Genomic DNA, 14,707 nt, shown 5'->3' with positions numbered 1-14,707 from the left:
GTGACAAAGTGATTCAGTGGATGATGAGAATGTCAGTTTTGACAAAGAACACTGTTCATTACTAAAATGCTCTATTTGAGCTCTTAGAATGTCACAAACAAGCTTTCTGAGCTGAAAACGGCATTTTGTGACAAAGTGCATCAGTGCATGATGAGAATGTCAGTTTTGACAAAGAACACAGTTCATTACTAAAATGCTCTATTTGAGCTGTTAGAATGTCAGAAACAAGCTTTCTGAGCTGAAAACTGTATTTTGTGACAGAGTGCATCAGTGCATGATGAGAATGTCAGTTGTGACAGAGAACACTGTTCATTACTAAAATGCTCTATTTGAGCTCTTAGAATGTCAGAAACAAGCTTTCTGAGCAGAAAAATGCATTTTGTGACAAAGTGATTCAGTGGATGATGAGAATATGTCAGTTTTGACAAAGAACACGTTCATTACTAAAATGCTCTAATTGAGCTCTTAGAATGTCAGAAACAAGCTTTCTGAGCAGAAAAATGCATTTTGTTAAAAACTGATTCAGTGGATGATGAGAATGTCAGTTTCAACAAAGAACACTGTTCATCACTGAAATGCTCTCAATGAGCTGTTAGAATGTCAGAAACAAGCTTGCTGAGCTGAAAACTGCATTTTGTGACAAAGTGCATCAGTGCATGATGAGAATGTCAGTTGTGACAAAGAACACTGTTCATTACTAAAATGCTCTATTTGAGCTCTTAGAATGTCAGAAACAAGCTTTCTGAGCAGAAAAATGCATTTTGTGACAAAGTGATTCAGTGGATGATGAGAATGTCACTTTTGACAAAGAACACTGTTCATTACTCAAATGCTCTAATTGAGCTGTTAGAATGTCAGAAACAAGCTTTCTGAGCAGAAAAATGAATTTTGTGACAAAGTGATTCAGTGGATGATGAGAATGTCAGTTTTGACAAAGAACACTGTTCATTACTAAAATGCTCTATTTGAGCTCTTAGAATGTCAGAAACAAGCTTTCTGAGCTGAAAACTGCATTTTGTGACAAAGTGCATCAGTGCATGATGAGAATGTAAGTTGTGACAAAGAACACTGTTCATTACTAAAATGCTCTAATTGAGCTGTTAGAATGACAGAAACAAGCTTTCTGAGCTGAAAACTGCATTTTGTGACAAAGTGCATCAGTGCATGATGAGAATGTCAGTTGTGACAAAGAACACTGTTCATTACTAAAATGCTCTATTTGAGCACTTAGAATGTCAGAAACAAGCTTTCTGAGCAGAAAAATGGATTTTGTGACAAAGTGATTCAGTGGATGATGAGAATGTCAGTTTTGACAAAGAACACTGTTCATTACTGAAATGCTCTATTTGAGCTCTTAGAATGTCAGAAACAAGCTTTCTGAGCAGAAAAATGCATTTTGTGACAAAGTGCATCAGTGGATGATGAGAATGTCAGTTGTGACAAAGAACACTGTTCATTACTAAAATGCTCTATTTGAGCTTTCTGAGCAGAAAAATGCATTTTGTGACAAAGTGTTTCAGTGGATGATGAGAATGTCACTTTTGACAAAGAACACTGTTCATTACTCAAATGCTCTAATTGAGCTGTTAGAATGTCAGAAACAAGCTTTCTGAGCTGAAAACTGCATTTTGTGACAAAGTGCATCAGTGCATGATGAGAATGTCAGTTGTGACAAAGAACACTGTTCATTACTAAAATGCTCTAATTGAGCTGTTAGAATGACAGAAACAAGCTTTCTGAGCAGAAAAATGGATTTTGTGACAAAGTGATTCAGTGGATGATGAGAATGTCAGTTTTGACAAAGAACACTGTTCATTACTAAAATGCTCTATTTGAGCTCTTAGAATGTCACAAACAAGCTTTCTGAGCTGAAAACGGCATTTTGTGACAAAGTGCATCAGTGCATGATGAGAATGTCAGTTTTGACAAAGAACACAGTTCATTACTAAAATGCTCTATTTGAGCTGTTAGAATGTCAGAAACAAGCTTTCTGAGCTGAAAACTGTATTTTGTGACAGAGTGCATCAGTGCATGATGAGAATGTCAGTTGTGACAGAGAACACTGTTCATTACTAAAATGCTCTATTTGAGCTCTTAGAATGTCAGAAACAAGCTTTCTGAGCAGAAAAATGCATTTTGTGACAAAGTGATTCAGTGGATGATGAGAATATGTCAGTTTTGACAAAGAACACGTTCATTACTAAAATGCTCTAATTGAGCTCTTAGAATGTCAGAAACAAGCTTTCTGAGCAGAAAAATGCATTTTGTTAAAAACTGATTCAGTGGATGATGAGAATGTCAGTTTCAACAAAGAACACTGTTCATCACTGAAATGCTCTCAATGAGCTGTTAGAATGTCAGAAACAAGCTTGCTGAGCTGAAAACTGCATTTTGTGACAAAGTGCATCAGTGCATGATGAGAATGTCAGTTGTGACAAAGAACACTGTTCATTACTAAAATGCTCTATTTGAGCTCTTAGAATGTCAGAAACAAGCTTTCTGAGCAGAAAAATGCATTTTGTGACAAAGTGATTCAGTGGATGATGAGAATGTCACTTTTGACAAAGAACACTGTTCATTACTCAAATGCTCTAATTGAGCTGTTAGAATGTCAGAAACAAGCTTTCTGAGCAGAAAAATGAATTTTGTGACAAAGTGATTCAGTGGATGATGAGAATGTCAGTTTTGACAAAGAACACTGTTCATTACTAAAATGCTCTATTTGAGCTCTTAGAATGTCAGAAACAAGCTTTCTGAGCAGAAAAATGCATTTTGTGACAAAGTGCATCAGTGCATGATGAGAATGTCAGTTGTGACAAAGAACACTGTTCATTACTAAAATGCTCTATTTGAGCTCTTAGAATGTCAGAAACAAGCTTTCTGAGCAGAAAAATGCATTTTGTGACAAAGTGATTCAGTGGATGATGAGAATGTCACTTTTGACAAAGAACACTGTTCATTACTCAAATGCTCTAATTGAGCTGTTAGAATGTCAGAAACAAGCTTTCTGAGCTGAAAACTGCATTTTGTGACAAAGTGCATCAGTGCATGATGAGAATGTCAGTTGTGACAAAGAACACTGTTCATTACTAAAATGCTCTAATTGAGCTGTTAGAATGACAGAAACAAGCTTTCTGAGCAGAAAAATGGATTTTGTGACAAAGTGATTCAGTGGATGATGAGAATGTCAGTTTTGACAAAGAACACTGTTCATTACTAAAATGCTCTATTTGAGCTCTTAGAATGTCAGAAACAAGCTTTCTGAGCAGAAAAATGCATTTTGTGACAAAGTGATTCAGTGGATGATGAGATTGTCAGTTTTGAGAAAGAACACTGTTCATTACTAAAATGCTCTAATTGAGCTGTTAGAATGTCAGAAACAAGCTTTCTGAGCTGAAAAACTGCATTTTGTGACAAAGTGCATCAGTGCATGATGAGAATGTCAGTTGTGACAAAGAACACTGTTCATTACTAAAATGCTCTATTTGAGCTCTTAGAATGTCAGAAACAAGCTTTCTGAGCTGAAAACTGCATTTTGTGACAAAGTGCATCAGTGCATGATGAGAATGTCAGTTGTGACAAAGAACACTGTTCATTACTAAAATGCTCTAATTGAGCTGTTAGAATGACAGAAACAAGCTTTCTGAGCAGAAAAATTGATTTTGTGACAAAGTGATTCAGTGGATGATGAGAATGTCAGTTTTGACAAAGAACACTGTTCATTACTAAAATGCTCTATTTGAGCTCTTAGAATGTCAGAAACAAGCTTTCTGAGCAGAAAAATGCATTTTGTGACAAAGTGCATCAGTGCATGATGAGAATGTCAGTTGTGACAAAGAACACTGTTCATTACTAAAATGCTCTATTTGAGCTCTTAGAATGTCAGAAACAAGCATTCTGAGCAGAAAAATGCATTTTGTGACAAAGTGATTCAGTGTATGATGAGAATGTCACTTTTGACAAAGAACACTGTTCATTACTCAAATGCTCTAATTGAGCTGTTTGAATGTCAGAAACAAGCTTTCTGAGCTGAAAACTGCATTTTGTGACAAAGTGCATCAGTGCATGATGAGAATGTCAGTTGTGACAAAGAACACTGTTCATTACTAGAATGCTCTAATTGAGCTGTTAGAATGACAGAAACAAGCTTTCTGAGCAGAAAAATGGATTTTGTGACAAAATGATTCAGTGGATGATGAGAATGTCAGTTTTGACAAAGAACACTGTTCATTACTAAAATGCTCTATTTGAGCTCTTAGAATGTCAGAAACAAGCTTTCTGAGCAGAAAAATGCATTTTGTGACAAAGTGATTCAGTGGATGATGAGATTGTCAGTTTTGAGAAAGAACACTGTTCATTACTAAAATGCTCTAATTGAGCTGTTAGAATGTCAGAAACAAGCTTTCTGAGCTGAAAAACTGCATTTTGTGACAAAGTGCATCAGTGCATGATGAGAATGTCAGTTGTGACAAAGAACACTGTTCATTACTAAAATGCTCTATTTGAGCTCTTAGAATGTCAGAAACAAGCTTTCTGAGCAGAAAAATGCATTTTGTGACAAAGTGATTCAGTGGATGATGAGAATGTCAGTTTTGACAAAGAACACTGTTCATTACTAAAATGCTCTAATTGAGCTGCTAGAATGTCAGAAACAAGCTTTCTGAGCAGAAAAATGCATTTTGTGACAAAGTGATTCAGTGGATGATGAGAATGTCAGTTTTGACAAAGAACACTGTTCGTTACAAAAATGCTCTAATTGAGCTGTTAGAATGTCAGAAACAAGCTTTCTGAGCAGAAAAATGGATTTTGTGACAAAGTGATTCAGTGGATGATGAGAATGTCAGTTTTGACAAAGAACACTGTTCATTACTGAAATGCTCTATTTGAGCTCTTAGAATGTCAGAAACAAGCTTTCTGAGCAGAAAAATGCATTTTGTGACAAAGTGCATCAGTGGATGATGAGAATGTCAGTTGTGACAAAGAACACTGTTCATTACTAAAATGCTCTATTTGAGCTTTCTGAGCAGAAAAATGCATTTTGTGACAAAGTGTTTCAGTGGATGATGAGAATGTCACTTTTGACAAAGAACACTGTTCATTACTCAAATGCTCTAATTGAGCTGTTAGAATGTCAGAAACAAGCTTTCTGAGCTGAAAACTGCATTTTGTGACAAAGTGCATCAGTGCATGATGAGAATGTCAGTTGTGACAAAGAACACTGTTCATTACTAAAATGCTCTATTTGAGCACTTAGAATGTCAGAAACAAGCTTTCTGAGCAGAAAAATGGATTTTGTGACAAAGTGATTCAGTGGATGATGAGAATGTCAGTTTTGACAAAGAACACTGTTCATTACTGAAATGCTCTATTTGAGCTCTTAGAATGTCAGAAACAAGCTTTCTGAGCAGAAAAATGCATTTTGTGACAAAGTGCATCAGTGGATGATGAGAATGTCAGTTGTGACAAAGAACACTGTTCATTACTAAAATGCTCTATTTGAGCTTTCTGAGCAGAAAAATGCATTTTGTGACAAAGTGTTTCAGTGGATGATGAGAATGTCACTTTTGACAAAGAACACTGTTCATTACTCAAATGCTCTAATTGAGCTGTTAGAATGTCAGAAACAAGCTTTCTGAGCTGAAAACTGCATTTTGTGACAAAGTGCATCAGTGCATGATGAGAATGTCAGTTGTGACAAAGAACACTGTTCATTACTAAAATGCTCTAATTGAGCTGTTAGAATGACAGAAACAAGCTTTCTGAGCAGAAAAATGGATTTTGTGACAAAGTGATTCAGTGGATGATGAGAATGTCAGTTTTGACAAAGAACACTGTTCATTACTAAAATGCTCTATTTGAGCTCTTAGAATGTCACAAACAAGCTTTCTGAGCTGAAAACGGCATTTTGTGACAAAGTGCATCAGTGCATGATGAGAATGTCAGTTTTGACAAAGAACACAGTTCATTACTAAAATGCTCTATTTGAGCTGTTAGAATGTCAGAAACAAGCTTTCTGAGCTGAAAACTGTATTTTGTGACAGAGTGCATCAGTGCATGATGAGAATGTCAGTTGTGACAGAGAACACTGTTCATTACTAAAATGCTCTATTTGAGCTCTTAGAATGTCAGAAACAAGCTTTCTGAGCAGAAAAATGCATTTTGTGACAAAGTGATTCAGTGGATGATGAGAATATGTCAGTTTTGACAAAGAACACGTTCATTACTAAAATGCTCTAATTGAGCTCTTAGAATGTCAGAAACAAGCTTTCTGAGCAGAAAAATGCATTTTGTTAAAAACTGATTCAGTGGATGATGAGAATGTCAGTTTCAACAAAGAACACTGTTCATCACTGAAATGCTCTCAATGAGCTGTTAGAATGTCAGAAACAAGCTTGCTGAGCTGAAAACTGCATTTTGTGACAAAGTGCATCAGTGCATGATGAGAATGTCAGTTGTGACAAAGAACACTGTTCATTACTAAAATGCTCTATTTGAGCTCTTAGAATGTCAGAAACAAGCTTTCTGAGCAGAAAAATGCATTTTGTGACAAAGTGATTCAGTGGATGATGAGAATGTCACTTTTGACAAAGAACACTGTTCATTACTCAAATGCTCTAATTGAGCTGTTAGAATGTCAGAAACAAGCTTTCTGAGCAGAAAAATGAATTTTGTGACAAAGTGATTCAGTGGATGATGAGAATGTCAGTTTTGACAAAGAACACTGTTCATTACTAAAATGCTCTATTTGAGCTCTTAGAATGTCAGAAACAAGCTTTCTGAGCTGAAAACTGCATTTTGTGACAAAGTGCATCAGTGCATGATGAGAATGTAAGTTGTGACAAAGAACACTGTTCATTACTAAAATGCTCTAATTGAGCTGTTAGAATGACAGAAACAAGCTTTCTGAGCTGAAAACTGCATTTTGTGACAAAGTGCATCAGTGCATGATGAGAATGTCAGTTGTGACAAAGAACACTGTTCATTACTAAAATGCTCTATTTGAGCACTTAGAATGTCAGAAACAAGCTTTCTGAGCAGAAAAATGGATTTTGTGACAAAGTGATTCAGTGGATGATGAGAATGTCAGTTTTGACAAAGAACACTGTTCATTACTGAAATGCTCTATTTGAGCTCTTAGAATGTCAGAAACAAGCTTTCTGAGCAGAAAAATGCATTTTGTGACAAAGTGCATCAGTGGATGATGAGAATGTCAGTTGTGACAAAGAACACTGTTCATTACTAAAATGCTCTATTTGAGCTTTCTGAGCAGAAAAATGCATTTTGTGACAAAGTGTTTCAGTGGATGATGAGAATGTCACTTTTGACAAAGAACACTGTTCATTACTCAAATGCTCTAATTGAGCTGTTAGAATGTCAGAAACAAGCTTTCTGAGCTGAAAACTGCATTTTGTGACAAAGTGCATCAGTGCATGATGAGAATGTGAGTTGTGACAAAGAACACTGTTCATTACTAAAATGCTCTAATTGAGCTGTTAGAATGACAGAAACAAGCTTTCTGAGCAGAAAAATGGATTTTGTGACAAAGTGATTCAGTGGATGATGAGAATGTCAGTTTTGACAAAGAACACTGTTCATTACTAAAATGCTCTATTTGAGCTCTTAGAATGTCACAAACAAGCTTTCTGAGCTGAAAACGGCATTTTGTGACAAAGTGCATCAGTGCATGATGAGAATGTCAGTTTTGACAAAGAACACAGTTCATTACTAAAATGCTCTATTTGAGCTGTTAGAATGTCAGAAACAAGCTTTCTGAGCTGAAAACTGTATTTTGTGACAGAGTGCATCAGTGCATGATGAGAATGTCAGTTGTGACAGAGAACACTGTTCATTACTAAAATGCTCTATTTGAGCTCTTAGAATGTCAGAAACAAGCTTTCTGAGCAGAAAAATGCATTTTGTGACAAAGTGATTCAGTGGATGATGAGAATATGTCAGTTTTGACAAAGAACACGTTCATTACTAAAATGCTCTAATTGAGCTCTTAGAATGTCAGAAACAAGCTTTCTGAGCAGAAAAATGCATTTTGTTAAAAACTGATTCAGTGGATGATGAGAATGTCAGTTTCAACAAAGAACACTGTTCATCACTGAAATGCTCTCAATGAGCTGTTAGAATGTCAGAAACAAGCTTGCTGAGCTGAAAACTGCATTTTGTGACAAAGTGCATCAGTGCATGATGAGAATGTCAGTTGTGACAAAGAACACTGTTCATTACTAAAATGCTCTATTTGAGCTCTTAGAATGTCAGAAACAAGCTTTCTGAGCAGAAAAATGCATTTTGTGACAAAGTGATTCAGTGGATGATGAGAATGTCACTTTTGACAAAGAACACTGTTCATTACTCAAATGCTCTAATTGAGCTGTTAGAATGTCAGAAACAAGCTTTCTGAGCAGAAAAATGAATTTTGTGACAAAGTGATTCAGTGGATGATGAGAATGTCAGTTTTGACAAAGAACACTGTTCATTACTAAAATGCTGTATTTGAGCTCTTAGAATGTCAGAAACAAGCTTTCTGAGCAGAAAAATGCATTTTGTGACAAAGTGCATCAGTGCATGATGAGAATGTCAGTTGTGACAAAGAACACTGTTCATTACTAAAATGCTCTATTTGAGCTCTTAGAATGTCAGAAACAAGCTTTCTGAGCAGAAAAATGCATTTTGTGACAAAGTGATTCAGTGGATGATGAGAATGTCACTTTTGACAAAGAACACTGTTCATTACTCAAATGCTCTAATTGAGCTGTTAGAATGTCAGAAACAAGCTTTCTGAGCTGAAAACTGCATTTTGTGACAAAGTGCATCAGTGCATGATGAGAATGTCAGTTGTGACAAAGAACACTGTTCATTACTAAAATGCTCTAATTGAGCTGTTAGAATGACAGAAACAAGCTTTCTGAGCAGAAAAATGGATTTTGTGACAAAGTGATTCAGTGGATGATGAGAATGTCAGTTTTGACAAAGAACACTGTTCATTACTAAAATGCTCTATTTGAGCTCTTAGAATGTCAGAAACAAGCTTTCTGAGCAGAAAAATGCATTTTGTGACAAAGTGATTCAGTGGATGATGAGATTGTCAGTTTTGAGAAAGAACACTGTTCATTACTAAAATGCTCTAATTGAGCTGTTAGAATGTCAGAAACAAGCTTTCTGAGCTGAAAAACTGCATTTTGTGACAAAGTGCATCAGTGCATGATGAGAATGTCAGTTGTGACAAAGAACACTGTTCATTACTAAAATGCTCTATTTGAGCTGTTAGAATGTCAGAAACAAGCTTTCTGAGCTGAAAACGGCATTTTGTGACAAAGTGCATCAGTGCATGATGAGAATGTCAGTTTTGACAAAGAACACTGTTCATTACTAAAATGCTCTAATTGAGCTGTTAGAATGACAGAAACAAGCTTTCTGAGCAGAAAAATTGATTTTGTGACAAAGTGATTCAGTGGATGATGAGAATGTCAGTTTTGACAAAGAACACTGTTCATTACTAAAATGCTCTATTTGAGCTCTTAGAATGTCAGAAACAAGCTTTCTGAGCAGAAAAATGCATTTTGTGACAAAGTGCATCAGTGCATGATGAGAATGTCAGTTGTGACAAAGAACACTGTTCATTACTAAAATGCTCTATTTGAGCTCTTAGAATGTCAGAAACAAGCATTCTGAGCAGAAAAATGCATTTTGTGACAAAGTGATTCAGTGTATGATGAGAATGTCACTTTTGACAAAGAACACTGTTCATTACTCAAATGCTCTAATTGAGCTGTTTGAATGTCAGAAACAAGCTTTCTGAGCTGAAAACTGCATTTTGTGACAAAGTGCATCAGTGCATGATGAGAATGTCAGTTGTGACAAAGAACACTGTTCATTACTAGAATGCTCTAATTGAGCTGTTAGAATGACAGAAACAAGCTTTCTGAGCAGAAAAATGGATTTTGTGACAAAATGATTCAGTGGATGATGAGAATGTCAGTTTTGACAAAGAACACTGTTCATTACTAAAATGCTCTATTTGAGCTCTTAGAATGTCAGAAACAAGCTTTCTGAGCAGAAAAATGCATTTTGTGACAAAGTGATTCAGTGGATGATGAGATTGTCAGTTTTGAGAAAGAACACTGTTCATTACTAAAATGCTCTAATTGAGCTGTTAGAATGTCAGAAACAAGCTTTCTGAGCTGAAAAACTGCATTTTGTGACAAAGTGCATCAGTGCATGATGAGAATGTCAGTTGTGACAAAGAACACTGTTCATTACTAAAATGCTCTATTTGAGCTCTTAGAATGTCAGAAACAAGCTTTCTGAGCAGAAAAATGCATTTTGTGACAAAGTGATTCAGTGGATGATGAGAATGTCAGTTTTGACAAAGAACACTGTTCATTACTAAAATGCTCTAATTGAGCTGCTAGAATGTCAGAAACAAGCTTTCTGAGCAGAAAAATGCATTTTGTGACAAAGTGATTCAGTGGATGATGAGAATGTCAGTTTTGACAAAGAACACTGTTCGTTACAAAAATGCTCTAATTGAGCTGTTAGAATGTCACAAACAAGCTTTCTGAGCTGAAAACGGCATTTTGTGACAAAGTGATTCAGTGGATGATGAGAATGTCAGTTTTGACAAAGAACACTGTTCATTACTAAAATGCTCTAATTGAGCTGTTAGAATGTCAGAAACAAGCTTTCTGAGCTGAAAACTGCATTTTGTGACAGAGTGCATCAGTGCATGATGAGAATGTCAGTTGTGACAAAGAACACTCTTCATTACTAAAATGCTCTAATCGAGCTGTTAGAATGACAGAAACAAGCTTTCTGAGCAGAAAAATGGATTTTGTGACAAAGTGATTCAGTGGATGATGAGAATGTCAGTTTTGACAAAGAACACTGTTCATTACTAAAATGCTCTATTTGAGCTCTTAGAATGTCAGAAACAAGCTTTCTGAGCAGAAAAATGCATTTTGTGACAAAGTGCATCAGTGGATGATGAGAATGTCAGTTGTGACAAAGAACACTGTTCATTACTAAAATGCTCTATCTGAGCTCTTAGAATGTCAGAAACAAGCTTTCTGAGCAGAAAAATGCATTTTGTGACAAAGTGATTCAGTGGATGATGAGAATGTCAGTTTTGAGAAAGAACACTGTTCATTACTGAAATGCTCTCAATGAGCTATTAGAATGTCAGAATCAAGCTTTCTGAGCTGAAAACTGCATTTTGTGACAAAGTGCATCAGTGGATGATGAGAATGTCAGTTTTGACAAAGAACACTGTTCATTACTAAAATGCTCTAATTGAGCTGTTAGAATGTCAGAAACAAGCTTTCTGAGCAGAAAAATGCTTTTTGTGACAAAGTGATTCAGTGGATGATGACAATGTCAGTTTTGACAAAGAACACTGTTCATTACTGAAATGCTCTCAATGAGCTGTTAGAATGTCAGAAACAAGCTTTCTGAGCTGAAAACTGCATTTTGTAACAAAGTGCATCAGTGGATGATGAGAATGTCAGTTTTGACAAAGAACACTGTTCATTACTAAAATGCTCTTATTGAGCTGTTAGAATGTCAGAAACAAGCTTTCTGAGCAGAAAAATGCATTTTGTTACAAACTGATTCAGTGGATGATGAGACTGTCAGTTTCGACAAAGAACACTGTTCATCACTGAAATGCTCTCAATGAGCTGTTAGAATGTCACAAACAAGCTTTCTGAGCTGAAAACTGCATTTTGTGACAAAGTGATTCAGTGGATGATGAGAATGTCAGTTTTGACAAAGAACACTGTTCATTACAAAAATGCATTAATTGAGCTGTTAGAATGTCACAAACAAGCTTTCTGAGCTGAAAACGGCATTTTGTGACAAAGTGCATCAGTGCATGGATGAGAATGTCAGTTTTGACAAAGAACACTGTTCATTACTAAAATGCTCTATTTGAGCTGTTAGAATGTCAGAAACAAGCTTGCTGAGCTGAAAACTGCATTTTGTGACAAAGTGCATCAGTGCATGATGAGAATGTCAGTTGTGACAAAGAACACTGTTCATTACTAAAATGCTCTATTTGAGCTCTTAGAATGTCAGAAACAAGCTTTCTGAGCAGAAAAATGCATTTTGTGACAAAGTGATTCAGTGGATGATGAGAATATGTCAGTTTTGACAAAGAACACGTTCATTACTAAAATGCTCTAATTGAGCTGTTAGAATGTCAGAAACAAGCTTTCTGAGCAGAAAAATGCATTTTGTTACAAACTGATTCAGTGGATGATGAGAATGTCAGTTTCGACAAAGGAACACTGTTCATCACTGAAATGCTCTCAATGAGCTGTTAGAATGTCAGAAACAAGCTTGCTGAGCTGAAAACTGCATTTTGTGACAAAGTGCATCAGTTCATGATGAGAATGTCAGTTGTGACAAAGAACACTGTTCATTACTAAAATGCTCTATTTGAGCTCTTAGAATGTCAGAAACAAGCTTTCTGAGCAGAAAAATGCATTTTGTGACAAAGTGATTCAGTGGATGATGAGAATGTCACTTTTGACAAAGAACACTGTTCATTACTCAAATGCTCTAATTGAGCTCTTAGAATGTCAGAAACAAGCTTTCTGAGCTGAAAAACTGCATTTTGTGACAAAGTGCATCAGTGCATGATGAGAATGTCAGTTGTGACAAAGAACACTGTTCATTACTAAAATGCTCTATTTGAGCTGTTAGAATGTCAGAAACAAGCTTTCTGAGCTGAAAACTGCATTTTGTGACAAAGTGATTCAGTGGATGATGAGAATGTCAGTTTTGACAAAGAACACTGTTCATAACTAAAATGCTCTAATTGAGCTGCTAGAATGTCAGAAACAAGCTTTCTGAGCAGAAAAATGCATTTTGTGACAAAGTGATTCAGTGGATGATGAGAATATGTCAGTTTTGACAAAGAACACGTTCATTACTAAAATGCTCTAATTGAGCTGCTAGAATGTCAGAAACAAGCTTTCTGAGCAGAAAAATGCATTTTGTTACAAACTGATTCAGTGGATGATGAGAATGTCAGTTTCGACAAAGAACACTGTTCATCACTGAAATGCTCTCAATGAGCTGTTAGAATGTCAGAAACAAGCTTGCTGAGCTGAAAACTGCATTTTGTGACAAAGTGCATCAGTGCATGATGAGAATGTCAGTTGTGACAAAGAACACTGTTCATTACTAAAATGCTCTATTTGAGCTCTTAGAATGTCAGAAACAAGCTTTCTGAGCAGAAAAATGCATTTTGTGACAAAGTGATTCAGTGGATGATGAGAATGTCACTTTTGACAAAGAACACTGTTCATTACTCAAATGCTCTAATTGAGCTGTTAGAATGTCAGAAACAAGCTTTCTGAGCTGAAAACTGCATTTTGTGACAAAGTGCATCAGTGCATGATGAGAATGTCAGTTGTGACAAAGAACACTGTTCATTACTAAAATGCTCTAATTGAGCTGTTAGAATGACAGAAACAAGCTTTCTGAACAGAAAAATGGATTTTGTGACAAAGTGATTCAGTGGATGATGAGAATGTCAGTTTTGACAAAGAACACTGTTCATTACTAAAATGCTCTATTTGAGCTCTTAGAATGTCAGAAACAAGCTTTCTGAGAAGAAAAATGCATTTTGTGACAAAGTGATTCAGTGGATGATGAGATTGTCAGTTTTGAGAAAGAACACTGTTCATTACAAAAATGCTCTAATTGAGCTGTTAGAATGTCACAAACAAGCTTTCTGAGCTGAAAACGGCATTTTGTGACAAAGTGCATCAGTGCATGATGAGAATGTCAGTTTTGACAAAGAACACTGTTCATTACTAAAATGCTCTAATTGAGCTGTTAGAATGACAGAAACAAGCTTTCTGAGCAGAAAAATGGATTTTGTGACAAAGTGATTCAGTGGATGATGAGAATGTCAGTTGTGACAAAGAACACTGTTCATTACTAAAATGCTCTATTTGAGCTCTTAGAATGTCAGAAACAAGCTTTCTGAGCAGAAAAATGCATTTTGTGACAAAGTGATTCAGTGGATGATGAGAATATGTCAGTTTTGACAAAGAACACGTTCATTACTAAAATGCTCTAAATTGAGCTGTTAGAATGTCAGAAACAAGCTTTCTGAGCAGAAAAATGCATTTTGTTACAAACTGATTCAGTGGATGATGAGAATGTCAGTTTCGACAAAGGAACACTGTTCATCACTGAAATGCTCTCAATGAGCTGTTAGAATGTCAGAAACAAGCTTGCTGAGCTGAAAACTGCATTTTGTGACAAAGTTTATCAGTTCATGATGAGAATGTCAGTTGTGACAAAGAACACTGTTCATTACTAAAATGCTCTATTTGAGCTCTTAGAATGTCAGAAACAAGCTTTCTGAGCAGAAAAATGCATTTTGTGACAAAGTGATTCAGTGGATGATGAGAATGTCAGTTTTGACAAAGAACACTGTTCATTACAAAAATGCTCTAATTGAGCTGTTAGAATGTCACAAACAAGCTTTCTGAGCTGAAAACGGCATTTTGTGACAAAGTGCATCAGTGCATGATGAGAATGTCAGTTTTGACAAAGAACACTGTTCATAACTAAAATGCTCTAATTGAGCTGCTAGAATGTCAGAAACAAGCTTTCTGAGCAGAAAAATGCATTTTGTGACAAAGTGATTCAGTGGATGATGAGATTGTCAGTTTTGAGAAAG

The sequence above is a fragment of the Barbatula barbatula genome, assembly GCF_947034865.1.
Source record: "Barbatula barbatula genome assembly, chromosome: 14".
Taxonomy (NCBI): Eukaryota; Metazoa; Chordata; class Actinopteri; order Cypriniformes; family Nemacheilidae; genus Barbatula; species Barbatula barbatula.
The sequence above is the reverse complement of the archived record's forward strand: the minus strand, read 5'-3'. Positions refer to the sequence as shown.